The following is a 19,663-nucleotide window of genomic DNA, read 5'->3' as shown; positions in this document are numbered from 1 at the left end:
GACATACTTTAAAATTGCGCAGTGGCGACAAACTACATGCATTTTTAAAAGCCTTTACAGGTTACCACATTAGATTTACAGAGGAGGACTACTGCTAAAATTACTGCCCTCAATCTGCCCTTCGCGGTGATACCTCACATGCATGGTAAAATTGCTGTTTACATATGACTCCAGACCGACGCTTGCGTTCGCCTTTGCACAAGAGCAGGGGGGGGGACAGGGATGCTTTTTTAAAAAAAAAAAATATTTAGCTTTTTTTATTTTATTTGTAAACTGTTCCTTCCATTTTATTTATTTTTTACCATTTCTTTGTTATCTCAGGGAATGTAAATATCCCTTATGATAGCAATAGTTAGTGACAGGTACTCTTTTAAAAAAAAATGGGGTCTATTAGACCCTAGATCTTTCCTCTGCCCTCAGAGCATCTGACCACACCAAGGTCGGTGTGATAAAATGCTTTCCCAATTTCCCAATGGCGCTGTTTATATCCGGGGGACGACGACGACATTCCCTCCCACTGAATGTAAAAGCAGTCAAGAGGCTAATTAGCCTCTAGGACTGCTTTTACATGAAAGCCGACCGCTGGCTGAAAAGAATGATACCAAGATGATACCAAAACCTGCAGGCATCATTCTGGTATAACCATTCAAAGTCCAGCAACATACCAGTATGTTGATGGTTCTTGTTGGACATGTATTGTAATCTTTTTTTTCATGCAGCCTGTTGGCTGAACAAAAAAAATATTGATCTGTGGGTATGCCTACCATTAGAATACCTCCCTTCATCCACCCACTTCTAATGATGGGCATACATGCACCATTTATATATGCCGAAGCATGGGGGCATCCTCCCGCAAAAAAATTATGCCGCGTACACACGGTCGGACTTTTCCATGGGCAAGCCTCTGTCGGAATTTCGACCATATGTACGCAGCATAAAAAGTTATGCCGTGTACACATGGTCAGACTTTTCCACGGGAAAGCCTCCGTAGGAATGTCAACCGTAAGTACGCAGCATTAGGAGCAAAATTGCTCCTCCGCCCCTAATGCCCCCATGCTTCGGCATATATGCTCTTTTTTTAACTGTGATGGTGAAATCACCTCCTACAGCGTTGGAGTCACAGCTTTATATATCGTGGGAGCAAACGCTGTTGCTGTCACGCTAAATAAATCCGCGCTGCAACTGAATGGCGTACCTGCTAGGCAAATGATGGTTAACATTAAAACAAAGTAACATTACAGTATAACAGTAAGATCATACCATACCTGCAAAGCAAATACCAAAAAAACAAAAAACAAAGTAAAAAATAAAACATTTTTTAACGCAACCTGTGCCTAAAATATATATATATGCCGAAGCATGGGGGCATCCTCCCGCAAAAAAGTTATGCCGCGTACACACGGTCTGACTTTTCCACAGGCAAGCCTCCGTCGGAATTTTGACCGTATGTACGCGGCATAAAAAGTTATGCCGCGTACACACGGTCGGAATTTTCCACGGGAAAGCCTCCATAGGAATGTCAACCGTATGTACGCGGCATTAGGAGCAAAATCGCTCCTCCGCCCCTAATGCCCCCATGCTTCGGCATATATGCTCTTTTTTTAACTGTGGTGGTGAAATCACCTCCTACAGCACTGGAGTCACGGCTTTATATATCGTGGGAGCAAGTGCTGTCAAGATAAGTAAGTCCGCGAAACAGCTGAATGGCGTACCTGAAAACAGTAAAGTAAATTACATACCTGAAAAGCAAGCATGAAAAAAAATAACAACAATACAACTTTGCAGAATATAATACAGTAAAAAAGAGCATAACAATAGAGAGACAATAGAGAGGGAGAGAACAATAAAACGACAACTATTTTTGGTTTTTTTATTTTATATTTTTTTGGTGTTTTTCTTTTTTACTTTTTTTTAACACGTTTTTTTGTAACTGTAACTGTTCAACTTTTCGGTTCCAGGTTTGGGTCTCTCAAAATGCGATGGCATCTTGGGAGACCCTGTGTAAGTGTGCCTAGCCTGTGAAATGTTTTACCCTACGCTAATACTTCACTAGTGTGTGGAAGTGTTCAAAACATTCACCAATACAAAGACCAGGATCGGCAGGACAGCGGGGACAAAAATAACGTGTGTCACGCCTATATCTGCGCTTGGTACAGACACGACATCTTCTTTGGGGGGCTCGTTGGGTAGGGGTACTCTCGAGGACATACGAAAAATGCCTCTCATGCAGTCGGCTTACTGCATTTGGTAGGGGATGGTGAGGTGCAGAACCGCCTGGATACAGGAGTTCTAAGATGATCTCATCCTGGAAATCAAGGAAGGATCCATTCCGTCCTGAAGCTTTGTATAAGACAAAAGCATTCAGTAAAGTCAATTGAAATAAATAGAGACCCTTTTTTTGTACCAGCATCTCGCCTTACGGGCAATATTATACGGCGCCATTAACTGGTCGTTGAGGTCCACCCCTCCAATATTTTTGTTATATTCGTGGACATAGAGGGGTTTCTCCACAAAACCAGCCGCCGTACGAATTTGTACTGTCGTGTCTGCGTGAAGGGTGGTAAGAACAAAAACATTCTTATTGTCCCACCACTTCACAGCGAGCAAATTATTACACCTGCAGCAGGCTCTCGCCCCCAGCCAAAGACGGGAATCTACAAGCCGCTGGGGAAAGCCCTGGCGATTAGGTCGCACAGTGCCACATGCTCCAATCTGATGATCAAACAAGTGACTAAAAAGTTGCACGCTGGTGAAATAATTGTCCACGTATAAGTGGTACCCCTTTCCGAATAGGGGTGACACCAAGTCCCACACGATCTTGCCAGCACTCCCCATGTAATCTGGGAAACCTTCTGGCTCTACCTCACTATCTTTTCCCTCATAAACCCTAAAGCTCCATGTGTAGCCTGTTGCCCTGTCACAAAGCTTATAGAGCTTGACCTCGTATCTGGCACACTTGCTGGGAAAGTACGGCTTGAAAGACAAGCGGCCAGAAAATTTAATCAGGGACTCATCAACACATACAACTTGCTGGGGATTATACAAGGCTGCATAACGTTCGTTGAAATGGTTTATGAGGGGCCGAATTTTGTAGAGCCGGTCAAATTCAGGGTCTCCACGTGGATGACAAAGTGCATTGTCACTGAAATGCAAGAACCGCAGGATCGCCTCGTATCGTTTCCTGGCCTGGCAGAGAATATATGCATATGGTGGTGTGGACTTGTGGACCAATACATCCGCAACTTCGGAAATTGGTGTATGCCCATGTTGAGGGTAAGGCCCAGAAAGGTCTTAAATTCAGAAACCGTAAGTGGTTTCCATTCTCTGGCAAGGACGGACTGGGGATTAGCGGCGATGTAAGTACCAGCATATAAATGTCTCTGGTCCACAATAGATCTATAGAGATCTTCCGTGAAATACAGCGAATAAAAATCAAGTCACGTAAAATTAGCTGTATCCACCTGAATACCGGGTTGGCCAGTGAATGGGGGAAGTACGGGTTCTGCAGAAGTGGTGGGAACCCAATCAGGATAGGCGAATTCTGCAGGAAAAGCACTATGGGCACAATGGGCCTGTCTTCGTCTTTTTCTTTGTGGCAGTGGGACACTACTTGTGCTTGCCACCTCGCCAGCTTGAACTGCAGTGCTGGATGAATGACCAGGGTGTACTAGGCCGCTGGTGCTTGCCAGTTCACCAGAAGGAATAGCGGCGCTAGTACTTCTCTGCTCCATACAAGTGTCCTGCGGTTCTTGCTGCTCAACAACATCAGAACGGGGTCGGGTACGCCTGGCCTTAGCAGGGACCACAACTTCGTCGTCAGAGCTATCTGGCATGGAGCCGCTGTCGTAAACAGGATCGTATTCTAAAACAGAATCTGACAGATGTGTGACCTCCTCTTCACTATCTGTCATGCTCAGAATCCTGAAGGCCTCTTCACTACTGTACATTCGCTTTGCCATTTTGGGCTCTAAATTTAGTCGTACAGTAGTGATGATTCACAGGTAAAAAAAGCACTGGATTGTCAGCAAACGTAGAAAACGCTTAAAAAAAAACTGTTAGCGATCGCAGGGATCAGGCCTGTCTCTGCGAACGCTGCAGTTATGTGTGTTGTGTTTTGGAAGTGACAGTGATAGATCGATACTGCACTTGGGTGGGTTGGGCTGGGCTGGGCGGAGGGGCAAAACGCAGGTGCTAGCGGGTATCTGGGCTGATTCTGCTAACATTGCGTTTTTGGGAACCCTAAACTGATGGGTACGCTAGTATAGATCTGATCAGATCAGGTATCGATCCGTTCAGATACTATACCACTAAGGGGGGTGTATGCTTTGCACGTGGGTGTAAGCATTACTGGCACTTATCTAACGCTGCCTGGGGGGACGCAGACCCTGACTGACGCTAAAATGTTATTGATATCACCCGCCGGGCGATCAGGGGGTTAAACTTTTATTGGGTTATATACGGTGGGTGCCCTGATGCTATAAACAGCAAACTAACTAACCAGCATCAACCGTAACACTTATACGGTGATCACTGGTGAAAGGGTAATATACTGGGGTACCTGACGCTTTCTAAAAACCTGGCGGCGAACCTAAATAACTAAATAACTAACTGGCTAACCTGCGTCACCAGTGACACTTTTTATACGGTGATCACTGGTGAAAGGGTTATCTCTAGGGGCAATCAGGGTTAAAACCTTTATTTATGGGGGGACGCTATAAAAACCTGGCGGTGAACCTCAAAAAAAAACTAGCTACCTAGCGGCACCAGTGACACTAATACAGCGATCAGAAAACCGATCGCTTAGTAACACTGGCAATAGGGGGTGAAAGGGTTAACTAGGGCGGTGATCAAACGGTTAAACCTTCATTGGGGGGTAGGAGGCTACCCTGAACCTAAAGGGACCTAACACTAACTGCCCTGCAACTTTTTACTGTCACAAATGACACTAAATGCAGTGATCAGTAAATAAATGATCACTGCAATGAGTGAAACTGTGACAGGGGGCTGGGGGGGGGGGGCATCGGGGGGTGACTGGGGGTGTTGTGTGCCTGTGTGTGACTGTGTCAGTGTGCTGTTAGGTGCAACTCACAGTTCTGATGTCTTCTCTCCTCAGCGTCGGACGAAAAGGCCGACACGAGGAGGATGACATAATTTCCTCTGCCTGTGTTTACAGTTACACAGGCAGAGGACGGGCAGAGGAGGATTCTGACTGGCTGGGAGCGATCGCGAGGGGGTGACTAGAAACGAATAGCCTCCCTCTCATCCCGGATTGCTCCCAGAGCCCACGGAACCGCCGCATGTAGCACGGGGGGGGTCCCGATCGGACCCCCAACCCACGTCAAGGCAGGCACGTACAGGTATGTACATGTGCCTGTCCGTGCCATTCTGCCGACGTATATCTACATGCGGCGGTCCTTAAGTGGTTAAAGATCTTATTTCTCCTTTTAACTCCTTTATTGTAGTTGTATGAATGTCTACTTTATTTTCCACCTTTTCCACTCTCGTAAGTAAATGTCCCACGTCGTTATGGATTATGGCTTTCTTTTTTCAGCGAGCTTTCTAGACTCTTCTAAATTTCTCCAGAACTGTAAACATATTTTCCATATCTCATTTTGTTGGGAGTTGGCCTTTTCTATGTTGTTTCTTTTTTTTCTGTCTCCCCTTCTATTCCAATCTCTATTTCTTCACAGGAGTCTATATGTGAACTTATTTCTAGGGCTATATTATTCTGAACCTTTTTCTCTTTTTTCTCCTTTACTTCATTTTGTCACCCCTAATGCCGCGTACACACCGTGGCCCAGATTCAGGTAGATTTGCCCATTACTTACACATGAGCTGCTCAGCTGAATTTCTCTGCGCTGGAGCAATTTTGCCAAATTGCCACCTGATTCAGGAATCGTTTGTTCAGTTAATTTACTCCTGTTTAAGGCAAAGCTGAGGGCGCAAGGCCGTGCAAGTCAAAGTGGGTGTGCCCCTATGTAAATGAGGAATTTTCGGCTCAGCAGAGGTTTGCGCTGGGCGCGCGCATGCGCAGTTAGAGCGCTGCCGTCTGCGCATGCGTCAAACTGCGCCTAGCATAATTTCAGGGCAAATCCTGCTCAGCTGCTTGCACTGAGCAAATAAATAGGAGCAGACTTGCGCAGGTTCTTTGCTGAATTTCATCCTGCTTTTTCCTACCCCCCCTGAGCAAGGAAATTCAGCCCATTTTCAAGAGATGGCACCTCCCAAAGGGACAAAAAAAAAGGAAGGCCAACTTTGTGGCTTCGGAGATGGACATCTTAATTGCTGCACTCCAGCAACATAAAGAAGTTCTATATGGTGCCCAGCGGGCAAACACCACCGTTGCCCAAAGGAGGGCTATATATGAAGCCATAGCCCTGGACATCAATGCCCTGGGTAATGAAGAGCATACCTGGGATGACATCCAAAAAAAACTCAACGATATGAGGCGCAGGGTCCGGGATAAACTGGCTCTTATCAGAAAATATACCGGTGGCACGGGAGGTGGGCCGCGATGTAAGATCCGGCTAAATCATGAGGAGGAGCTTATTGCCCAAACTTTCGTACAGGAGCAGGTGGAGGGACTTGAAGGGTACGACTCCACTGTTGGGAACTTGGGGACTGGTAAGTTATTTTTGTTTCATATCTGCTGTGCATCATGGGAGGGGGTAGAAGTGAACATATTTGTGGGTAGAAGTGAAGATGTAACTATTATTTTTGTTTCATATCTGCTGTGCATCATGGGAGGGGGTAGAAGTGAACATATTTGTGGGTAGAAGTGAAGATGTAACTATTATTTTTGTTTCATATCTGCTGTGCATCATGGGAGGGGGTAGAAGTGAACATATTTGTGGGTAGAAGTGAAGATGTAACTATTATTTTTGTTTCATATCTGCTGTGCATCATGGGAGGGGGTAGAAGTGTACATGTGAGCAGTGTGTTGCACCAGCAAAATATTTTGTTTTGGTGTCATCCACAGGTGGTGATGAGGAAGATGAAGCTGGGCCGTCTTCGGCTGCGGGTCGACCCAGCCCATCCATACCAGAGCCAGGGGTCCAGTCAGGCCCCATGGACATTCTGTCTATGTTGGTCCAGGAGGAGATCCTACCGGGGCCAAGTATGGTGGAGGAAGTGGTATTGGAGGAGGATTCCTTTTTCCTCATCCAGGAGGACTCTGGCTCCCTCCAGGAGGATACCACCATCCCTGGGCAACCCACCACCCCCCCGCCCAGCACGTCATCCCCCTCCAGGGCAAGCCCCTCCAGGGCAAGCCCCTCCATTGTGGACCCCTCCCCTTCTCCCTCTGTCCGTGCCCGAGCCTCTCCTCCCAGGAAGGCTCAGTCCAAAACGAGGCATTTATCCTCCAGCCTCCGTGACGGTCTGCTGGAGGAGCAGGCCCTGCAGACCCGCCATATAGGGGCCATGGTGGGAGAGGTGCGTCGTCTGGCGGACAGCATGGCATCCACCTCCACCTCTGTGCAGCATGCCCTTACCCTGCATGCGGACCGGGACAAACATGTCTCACAGAGCCTGGGGGAAATAAGTGGCAACTCCAAGGCCATAGTCACCTGCTTGGTGGCTCAGGAGACCACACCCACTTTATTAAGCAGGATGGCAGCTGCGGTGGAGGCCAATACCGCTGCTGTGCAGGCCAACACCGCTGCAGTGCGGGAGGAGGGGAGAATGACCCGCCGTCATCAGCGGGATACCACCAGCCGCCAAATGAGGATGTTGGCCCAGACCAACACCATCCTTGCCCGCCTGGCCAACGCCATGGAGGGCATGCAGCCACCACCTGCGCGGAGTCTGGAAGTAGGGGTTAATGCTCCTCCCCCCCCTCAATCCCCACCCCATGCCTCCTCCGCACCACGGAGATTGAGGAGCCAGAGCCGGGGCACCCTTGGCCCAAAGAAAAAAACAAAAAAATAATATAATTTCAACATTTACTTTTTTTTTTTGGATATATGCTCAGGATATGAGCTTTTATATTTATTTGTAGTCCCTACACACGGTGAGGAGTGTATACTACAGTGTGACTGGTGTGTGAATGGGGGGGGTGGCACTCCTGCTGGAAAAGGGGTGTCACCCTCTGCCATGTGAAAGGTGTATGAATGGACAGCAACATAATTGGAGCCTTGACGCGGCGTTGCTGCTCCCTAATACCATGGGGTATTGTTGGGTCTAATCCAATTTGGGGTGCATGTGTCGGGTGTGTGCTAGGGACTACAGTGGTGTGCATACATGCATTATATAGTGACAAGATCAGGGTGTGTTTTTTTTTTTTTTTTATTTATTTTTTTTTTTTTTTTTTTAAATTATATATATATTATATTATTTTCTTGAGTCCATTTTTGACTTCTTTTACTGGACATATACAAAAGTTTTCCCTTAATACTTCACCCCCCCTTACCCGTCCCTCCCCCCCCCCCCTATCTCACCAAAACAATCTCCTTATACCTCTACTTCTCTCTGATTTTTCTATAATGGCCTTAAGTGTCTTCTCTTAATTTTTCCGCGTAACTCCACGATTTCTTAAAAGTTCTCCAATTTTCCCATTTCATCAGGGTGTGTTTAATGTGCAAAGAGACGTTCCACAAGACCATTCCGGATTGCTCTTCCCTCAGAAGATCCGGTAGTGTTTCTTGGGGGGGGGGTTGCGTGGTTCGGGGGTAAGGTCATTGCGTAGCTCAATGTGCATGCCCCTTCTCTCAGCAAAATTGTGGAGAATACTACATGCCCCGACGATTTGGCACACAAAGTTGGGTGAATACAACAGGGTCCCCCCTGATTTATCCAGACATCTGAATCGAGATTTAAGGATGCCAAATGTGCGCTCCACCACCGCACGGGTACGTGCATGGGCTTCGTTAAATCTTTCCTCTTCTGGTGTTTGAGGGTTACGAAATGGGGTCATCATGTGAGGTCCCAGGGCATATGCAGAGTCACCTGGAAGGGAAAAGACAGGAGGATGTTAGTCGTGCATGTGCCCCTTGTGATGTGTGCATCATGGGGGGGGGGCAAGCATACCTGACACCCATGTCACTCACCAATCAGCCAGCTGTCTCCATACATGTTCTGATCAAACTCGGTTGGGATGGGGCTGTGTCGGTAAATAAAACTGTCATGGCTTGACCCTGGGTGTTTGGCACGGACATGCCATATGAGGCCATGTGCATCCACTATCATCTGCACATTTATCGAATGCCAATGTCTCCTGTTGCAGTAGATATGCTCGAGGAGCCGGGGGGGCGTAGTGCCACATGGGTACAATCTATTGCACCCACAGTGCGTGGAAATCTGGCTATTGCATAAAAATCACTGATTGCCTTCTGCCGCAGGTCAGCCGTGGTTGGTTTGATAAATTGTGTGCCCATTCGTCTTAGTATTGCAGGGATCACTTGGTGCACACACCTGCTCATGCTGGATTGGGACATCCCCGCCACCACTCCACCTGTGCGCTGAAATGAGCCACTTGCCAAAAAATGAAGGGTTGCGACTACCTTCACCAGTGGCTGCACTGCCTGTCCCCGATGGGTCGGGCTGCTGATGTCATCCTGCAGGATTGTTACCAACTCAAGGATGACTTCAGGGCTGAAGCGAAACGTGCGATACACCTCATTATCAAGCATCTGAAAAAGGTTGTAGCGCCCTCTGTAAATCCTCTCCCGTGCCCTCCTACGAGTCGGCTCAGTCAATAGAATATCAAGAACCATAGCTGCCCCTGGCATGTTGGTGCACAGATGTGAGGTCCCGAAAATGTGGGTGCTCTGCTTGTTCAGCTCGTCTGTCTAGGTGCTGCTGAAGTTGCGCGCTCCTTCAGATGACATTTGGCCATCTTTTGCTAACTTGCCCCTGTTTTTAGCAGGAGCAAGTTTGCCCGGGGAAAAAAGCTTGCGCGCTTCCAGCGCAAGATGCGCATCACACGCGCATGTTTCTGAATCATCGGCAGTACCTAATTTGCATATTCGCTGAGGGAATTCCATGAAGGCGCAACTTACACCTCGCGCAAAATTGCGCGCAAATTGCTCCGGGAAAATGGCCGCAAAACAGGCTTAACTGGTTTACTGAATCAGCCGCAAATTTGCATGGGAGCAAATCAGTACTTGCGCGGCGCAAATCACACTTGCTCCCGCGCAAGTGCTTCTTGAATCTGGGCCCATCTCTTTATGTGATGAAAAAAAACGACGTTTTAAATCATGAAATAAAGCGAAGTTTTTGAAACTTCATTTTCAAAAACGACGTTGCCTACACACCATCGTGGTTACGTTCAGCACTCTTTTCCTTTTTTTTTGTTTACAAACGGTTTATTGAAAAATAAGTCTCAATACAGATTTAACATACATTGGCAAGAAGTACATAAAAAAAAATGTAAATATATATACCTATACATATACACACATATACTCATCAGCAATAAGTAACTATGAAACATAAGCATAGCAGTTATTCGGGAGGTAGAAAAGTAGGACATGGTATGTATAAAAAGTCACCCGGAAGCAGTATACAGTGAAGTAAGAATCTGATGAAATAATTTTATGGCCGATAGGAGGAGATAAAAAAAAAAAAAAAAAAAGGGGGGGGGGGAAATAACAGGCTCACATCTTACTTTAATGAATCAGCAGAGATAGGTCCCACGGTTTCCATTTCTGATCGTAGATTTCCATAGTATCATATAAGGTGTGGTGGATGCGTTCTGCTAGTTTGATGGACAACATACGATCCATAATTTGGGAGATGCAGGGTGTCAGACTGAGACCCGGCATCACCAATCGCCGCTCTGTGCGCCCCCACGGGTGCATGCCGGCATGTAATCCTGCAGGACGTCAATAGACGTCCAGTCAGGATTTCACAACCACTTCCCGGACGTCAATTGACTATTGACCGGGCGAGAAGTGGTTAAGGTCGAATCTGCCATTGAAGGCTTATGGTGTCCGTTGAATATTCTAAGAAGATTCGACGAAGCAGCTAAACTGTACAACACTGCAATCGTACATTTCCGGACGAATTCCCCCGCCCACAAGCTATAGTACAATTCTAATATTGTATGACTAGTAATAATTATATTTATTAATTATTTTTATTAGTCAACCAACATTAGAATTCCTCTATAGCCTATGGGCGGAGCATTTGACCATAAAATTCAGTTTGTGGCGACTGATGTTTTTAGCTGCTTCGTCGAATCTTCATGTCTCTATAATGTCAAATCTTTTCTCTCTATGTCGAATAATATTGGACTTATAGAGTTAGGTTAGGCACTAGGGTTGAGCGAACCTTAACTGTAAAGTTCGGGTTCGGTACGGACTTTTTTTTTTTTTTGGAGCATTAGATACTTTAGGGAAAGGTTCCAGATTGTTCTTATAGGGACAGAAATATGTAGGAGTCAGTCCTGCTTCAGAAATCATATTACACCAGTGCTGCATATGTTCCTGTGAGATACTCTGCATTATGAATCAATGACTGCATCATGCTAGGCATGACGCGGCGTGCGTGAGGTCCGCATGCTGAGGGAGGAGCAGCCCACGCCACGGACCTAGCCTGCTGACGGGAGATGGAGGACGCCGGAGGACGTAAGGATGTCTCAGCAGCGGCGGCTACGAAGCAGGGTGTGAGACTGCTGAGCCGCTAGCTTGCTGATGGTACACCACACGCGTCCCTCTCTCCTGTCCTCCTTGTGCCGCCCAGACGAGGCCCCCCCTCGCTCTCTCTCATCCCTGCTCACCAGCTGATCGGGAAGCCGTAGTCAGGAAGTGCCGCTCAGTACGGAGGTGCTGGAGGGTTCCCTGTCACTCGCCCCCCTGTGGATGCCGACACCCCCCCTCTGCTATCAGGAAGTACAGCCCCAGTAAGGTAAAATACTCGCTTTATCAGCTCAAGCTACGGGGAAGGTGCTTATCAAGAGTGAATAACAAGGTAAAACAACATGGGACTGGTAAGAACTCTTTCTCTTGTATAAGTCACCGATTGTATACTGCTCCTCCTAAACTCTCTTTGAATTGAAATCCATCACAGATTGGGTATTGGAAATGGGACTGTGATACACTGATATAGTGATGACGGGTTAACAGTGTGAAGGGAGCAACTGATGGATGGAATATATAGCGGGACTTGTGTTATGACCTCTTATCTTTGTACTGTGCCTATCCAGGCAGAACGCAACGCAACGCTCCCCCCGGCCACCCCGGTCCCTGAACAGTACTCAGCAACTGGTTTACTGCTATTGTTTTGAGTTTAGATTTCGGGTGTACGGCAAGAGGGTAAGCATCCCAACCCCGCAATAAGCTCAGCGATATATTGCAAGTATAATTTCAATAGGAATATAAACATACTAGAATATCAGAGAACACCAATAAACCGGCACAGATGATAAGCCCCCAAGCAGAGGTAAAGGCAAAGGCATAAAATTGATTCTACCCTTTCATGCTCTCTGGTGGTGTTGGCCTATTGTTGCCCGGGGGTTGTTGTCCGGTGCTCGCGGAGGGCGTTGGTTGGGGGAGGCTCGGTTTATAAGGGGCAATTCCAGACTTTAACAGAGGTACTATACCTTCCCTTAAACCTCCCTTGATCATCGCAAGTGGTTGGGCTGGGCCTGTACTTTTGGGCAAATCCATTGTAACACGAGAACCGTACTTGGGGTGATAAGCGAGCACGGCACACAGAACGCAGCAAGGGAGGTTAATTCGCGAGATGGTGGCGGTGCCCCGGCAGAGAAATTAGCGGAGGGTAATTACTCACAAAACATCCACCATCCTAAATGATACAACACAATCACTGGACCCTCAAAAATTATACCACATTATACTTAATACAGTGAGTTACTGTTGGACATTAAAAACCAAAAGGGGTAATACCCTCCGTTCAAACTGGGGAAACGGATTAGAATAACAAAAAAATACAACATGAATAAGTCAACAAGGGGAAATGCCCCGAAAATTCCCAAAGACAATCCTCCCACTTCCACCATTAGACACTACATGACACCGGAGGGGAGCTCTAAAAGCCCAGTATTGGGAAAAAAAGTAGAAAAAACGGGCGGAACTAAAAAGGGAGCGGGAGGGGGGTTCCCTCCAATAGTAGACACGTCAACGGAGGGCGAACAGGAAGTCAGCCAAATCGAGGACCCCCGCACAGACACCCATATCCCCACAAAGGTAGAATTGGAGGGGATGTTAAAGAGACTGGAAAATGTAATACGAGAAGAAGTTAGTGCACTAAGAACGGACATAACTTATATGTTGGAGAGAGTCGAGAAAGCCGAGGCAAAAATTGAACAACAGGACTCAGAATTAAATGAATTAAAAAATCAGTTTCATACACTGAAACAAAATCAGAGGCAACTACAATACCAATTAGAAGACCAAGAGAACCGAAATAGAAGGAAAAATTTAAGAATACGATCTATCAAGGAGGAGAAAGGGGAAGATCTTAGAAAAATTCTGAACAATCTGTTTCTCCCCTTGCTGGAAAACGGTGCGGAGGAACCCCTAAAAAAAAAGATACTCTGCATTAGATAGTTTAGGGAAAGGTTCCAGATTGTTCTTATAGGGAGAGAAATGTATAGGAGTCAGTCCTGCTTCACAAATCAAATTGCAGCAGCATTGCATAGGTTCCTGTGAGATACTCTACATATTTCACCAGCACTGCATAGGTTCCTCTGAGATACTCTGTATATTTTGCAGTGTTTCCTCTAGTTTATGCAGTCTTGCCTGCATATCTATACGTGTGAGATACACACTTTACATACTGTTTTCTATTGTTCTATTCAAAAAACACCCATTTAGGGCAAAAAAATATATATTTTACAGTTTTTCCTCCAGTGTTTGCAGTCTTGCCTGCATATCTGTACGTGTGAGATACACACTTCACATACTGTTTTCTATTGTTCTATTCAAAAAACACCCATTTAGGGCAAAAAAATTTTTTTTACAATTTTTCCTCCATTATTTGTTTGCAGTCTTGCCTGCATATCTGTACGTGTAAGATACATACTTTACATACTGTTTTTTTTCTATTGTTCTATTAAAAAAACACCCATTTAGGGCAACAAAAATATATTTTACAGTTTTTCCTCCAGTGTTTGCAGTCTTGCCTGCATATCTGTATGTGTGAGATACACACTTTACATACTGTTTTCTATTGTGCTATTCAAAAAAAAAAAATATTTCGGACAAATATTATTATTTTTTGGTGCATTTCCTGCATATCTGTAGGTGTGAGATGAACACTTTAGCTAGTGTTCTTCTATTCAAAAAACACCCATTTAGGGCAAGATCCTAAATTTTTTTAAATATGAGGAGAACGTCAAATAAGGGACGTGGCCGCGGTCGTGGTGCTGCTGGTGGAGCTCCTGTTGCAGGGAGAGGACGTGGTCGATCTGTGCCAGCTATACGCACAAGTGAAACACCTTTCTCAGGTGCGAGTAGGCGACAGAGCCTGCAGCGGTATTTGGTCAGGCCTAATCCGGCTCTACGAATGTTGAGGCCAAGAGCAGAACAGGCGGTAGTAGATTGGGTTGCTGACAGTGCCTCCAGTTCCTTCACATTGTCTCCCAACCAGTCTTGTGCTGAAAGATCAGAGTCTGCAGCCGATGTCCATCAATCTTTCACCTCACCCCCTTGCAAATCAGCCAAGCAGTCTGAGCCCCAAATCATGCAGCAGTGTCTTCTGCTTTTTGATGAGTCTGTTAGCATGTTTTCCCAGGGCCATCCACCTAGCCCTGCCCCAGAAGTGAAAGAGATTGAGTGCACCGATGCCCAACCACTTATGTTTCAAGATGAGTACATGGGGGGACCATCACAGCACGTCTCGGATGATGATGAAACACAGTTGCCAACTGCTGCTGCTTTCGCAATTGTGCAGACCGACACGGAAGGCAGTGGTGAAGACTGGGTGGAAGATGATGTGGTGGACAATGAGGTCCTCGACCCCACATGGAATCAACCTCATGCAGGTGACCCATGTAGTTCGGAGGAAGAGGCAGTGGTCGCACAGAGCCACCAGCACAGCAGAAGAGGGAGCAGGGTGCCAAAGCGGAGCATACGTCCCCTAGACAGTACACCTGCTACTGCCTAACGCAGCAAGGGACTGAGCACACCAAAGCCGGGTCCAAGGAGTTCCCTAGCGTGGCAGTTCTTCACACAATGTGCTGATGACAAGACACGAGTGGTTTGCACACTGTGCAATCAGAGGCTGAAGTGAGGCATAAACGTTCTCAACCTGCATGACCAGGCATCTAAGTGCAAAGCACGAGCTGCAGTGGAGTACACACCTCAAAAACCAAGAAAGGTCTCTGGCTCCACCTGCTTCCTCTTCTGCTTCAGTCTCGGGCCTCTCGGCCCTCTCGGCCTCTCTCACCTGCCACCCCGCAATTAGAGGACCGGCAAGCAACACTACCACCTGGGTCACCAAACATCTCCACAATGTCCCATGGAAGCATTCAGCTCTCTATCTCCCAAACACTGAAGCGGAAGAGGAAGTACCCCCCTACCCACCCGCGATTCCTGGCCCTGAATGCCAGCATTTCAAAATTCCTGGCCTTTGAAATGCTGTCATTCCGTCTGGTGGAGACGCAGAGTTTTTAAAGCCTGATGGCATTGGCTGTCCCACAGTACGTCGTGCCCAGCCGCCACTACTTTTCCAGGCGAGCCATCCCTTCCCTACACAACCAAGTGGGGGCAAAATCAGGTGTGCACTGCGCAACGCCATCTGTGGCAAGGTCCACCTAACAACGGATATGTGGACCAGTAAGCACGATCAGGGACGTTATATCTCCCTAACAGCGCACTGGGTAAATGCAGTGGCGGCTGGGCCTGAGGTGGACAGCAGTTTGGCTCATTTTCTTCCACCACAAGGATTGCAGGGCGCTTCTGTTTACCTCCTGTTGCTAACTCCTCCTACTCTGCTTCCTCATCCTCTACGGCCTCCTCATCCGGTCAGCGTAACACATTCACCACCAACTTCAGCACAGCCATGGGTAAACGCCAGCAGGCAGTTTTAAAACTTTCCTGTTTGGGAGAAAAACCCCACACCGCGCAGGAGTTGTGGAGGGACATGGAACAACAGACTGATGAGTGGTTGGCGTCAGTGAGCCTCAAGCCGGGCCTGGTGGTGTGCGATAACGGGCGAAATCTCGTAGCAGCTCTGGGCCTAGCCGGTTTGACGCACATCCCTTGCCTAGCGCATGTGCTGAATTTGGTGGTGCAGAGGTTCCTGAAAACTTACCCCGATATGCCACAGCTGCTGCAGAAAGTGCGGGCCGTCTGTGCGCACTTTCGGCATTCTCACCCTGCTGCTGCTTGCCTGGCAGCGCTGCAGCGTAACTTTGGCCTTCCTGCTCACCGCCTCATATGTGACGGGCCCACAAGGTGGAACTCCACCTTGCACATGCTGGCCAGACTGTGCAAGCAGCAGCAGGCGATAGTGGAGTCTCAGCTGCAGCACGCACGCGTGAGTCGCTCTGCGGAACAGAACCACTTCACCACCAATAACTGGGCCTCCTGTTGTGCTGTTTCGAGTACTCCACCAACATGGCCAGTGCCGATGATGCCATTCTCAGCGTTACTATCCCAGTTCTATGCCTCCTTGAAAAAAAGCTTTGGGCGATGATGGAAGAGGATGAGGCACAGGAGGAGGAGGAGGAGGAATCGGGATAATTTCCAAGGCTTTCAGGGCAGTCATTCACAAGTGGCTCCGAGGGTGGGTTCCTGCACCAACAAAGGCCAGGTACACAATTGTCCAGCAAGGGCACAGTTCTGGAGGATGACGAGGTGGAGGATGAGGAGGAGGAGGAGGAACCATGTTCACAGCAGGGTGGCACCCAGACCAGCTCATGGCCATCACTGGTGCGTGGCTGGGGGGATACAGAGGACACAGATGATACACCTCCCACAGAGGACAGCTTTTTGTTGCCTCTGGGCAGCCTGGCACACATGAGCGATTACATGCTGCAGTGTCTCCGCAACGACCGGCGTGTTTCGCACATTATAACAGGTGCTGATTACTGGGTGGCCACGATGCTGGATCCCCGTTACAAGGATAATGTACCATCCTTAATTCCCTCACTGGAGCGTGATCGCAAGATGCGCGAGTACCAGCACACGCTGGTAGACGCGCTGCTGGTGGAATTTCCACCTGACAGCGGGGGCACAGTGGAAGCACAAGGCGAAGGCAGAGGAGGAGGAAGAGGTCGCCAACGCAGCCGGGGCACCGCCAGCACCTCAGAAAGCAGGGTTAGCATGGCCGAAATGTGGAAAAGCTTTGTCAGCACGCCACAACAACCAGCACCACCAGCTGATATGGAACGTTTTAGCAGGAGGCAGCATTTCACCAACATGGTTGAGCAGTATCTGTGCACACGTCTACACGTACTGAATGACGGGTCTGCCCCCTTAAACTTCTGGGTCTCCAAATTGGGCACATGGCCTGAGCTTGCCCTTTACGCCTTGGAGGTGCTGGCCTGCCCTGCAGCCAGTGTATTATTTGAATGTGTATTTAGCACAGCAGGGGGCGTTATCACAGAGAAACACAGCCGCCTGTCCAGAGCCAATGTGGACAAGCTCACGTTCATTAAAATGAACCAGGCATGGATCCCACAGGTTTAAGTAAAAAGGATCTGGGAAAGAGAATATGGGTTCCAAAGCAATATAGAGGCTTACCTCTAGAGATATCATCAATAACAAAAGAAACCTTTAGAATATGGGACAGAGTATGTAAAAAAAAAAATGGCCCTATAATAGTCCGCTGTTGCCCCTTACGGGTACAGACTACTTCCCGCCAGGAAAGGGAGGTGGTGTGTACCTGAGATGGACAACCTCGGACACATTAAAATTGAAAGATAATATCTTGTGTTCTTTGTTAGAATTACGAGGAAAATATGGATCAATCCCAGGAGATGAATGGAGGTATAGACAGGTCCAACACTTCGTAGGCACACTTCAGAAACCCCTGCGTGCCATGAAGGAATTGAATCCATGAGAAAAACTCATAGTGCGGGGAGGAATAGGAAGACAGGGGATATCAAATATGTATAGAATATTGATACCCAATGGAGGGATTGGTACAATGAAAATATTAGAAGGGTGGGAACAAGAATTAAATCAAACTATATCTGAAGATAGGAAGAGACAGGTTTTAGATCTTGTCCACTCCACATCAACAGATGCAAAAGTAAAAGAGATGAATTACAAACTTATTACCAAATGGTACTATGTTCCAACAAAACTCCATAGAATTAACAGAGAGACATCATCCTTACGATGGAGAGAGTGTGGGATGGAGGGAACACATGCCCACATTTGGTGACAATGCCCCTTGATACAGGCATATTGGGTAGAGATTTTAAAAATGATTAAGAGGATAAGTGGTTGGGAGGTGAAACAAGATCCTGGCATTGTCTGTTCCATAATATGTGGATGACAAGGAAAAAGTATAGAAGGTCTATGGTCCCTTACCTATTAAATGGAGCTAAAGCATTAATCCCAAAGAACTGGAAAGAAAATAAAGCCCCATCAATGGGAGAATGGATAAAAGAAATAGACAGAACCAGAAGGATAGAGGAGTTGATATCAATCCATAATGATAATCCATCCCCCACATATACACATAATTAGTTATAACTTTTTGGGTGGTCCCCCCCCCCTTTTTTTTTCTTCTACACATTACAGAGTTCACCTGCACATGAATTCTTTAGAGGGGCGTATGTTTCCCCTCTATCTTCTTCTACTTATTTTCTTACTTCGGCACTTGCACTGAAATTTCTTCATATAGATATATAGGCTTGGGCGGGAAAGCCTTCCCAAAGTAATATACACTTATTTATTTATTTTTTAATACATATGTATAGGCCTGGATGTGAAGGCCTTCTTAAAGTAATTAATTATCACTTTATGGTGCCCCCCCCCCCTTTTTTTTCTCTCACCATTACACATAAGAGTGGGCACTAAAGTTTTTTTTTTTTTCTCTAACACATTAGAGTGTTCAATTTCTTAGAGGGTTGTATGCTTCCATCTATCCTCTTCTATCTCTTTTTCCTATTTTTCACTTGATATATAGGCTTGGGCGGGGAAACCTTCCTAAAGTAATATACACTTATTTAGATACCACTTTATGGGGCCTTTTTTTTTTTTTTTTTTTAGGGGGATAAGGTTCTCCCCCCGGCATTTCTCCCTCCCACTACTTTTTTCCTCTGCATCCTATTCTCTTTGGCCCTGTCTTGTCCCTCTCCCGCCTGTCCCTATCTCTCTAACCTATTATTTCTCGATAGTGGGGTAGATTCAGGTAGGGCTGCGCACTCTTACGGAGGCGCAGCGTTCCGTTTTTACGCTACGCCTCTGTAAATTACTTGCGCTACACTTCATTCACGAAGCAGTAGCTCCGTAATTTGCGGGGGCGTTCCGTAAAAGTGGCCAGCGTAAGCGAGCGTAATTTAAATGATCCTGTAGGGGGCGTGGATCATTTAAATTAGGCGCGTTCCCGCGCCGAACGTAGTGCGCATGCTCCGTCGGGAAACTTTCCCGACGTGCATTGCGGTAAATGACGTCGCAAGGACGTCATTTGCTTCAACGTGAACGTAAATGGCGTCCAGCGCCATTCACGATTCACTTACGAAAATGACGTAATTTTCAAAAATCGCGGCGCGGGAACGACGGGTATACTATTCATACTATTA

This window comes from Rana temporaria, chromosome 6 (assembly GCF_905171775.1).
Source record: "Rana temporaria chromosome 6, aRanTem1.1, whole genome shotgun sequence".
Classification (NCBI taxonomy): Eukaryota; Metazoa; Chordata; class Amphibia; order Anura; family Ranidae; genus Rana; species Rana temporaria.
Note: the sequence above shows the minus strand (reverse complement) of the source record.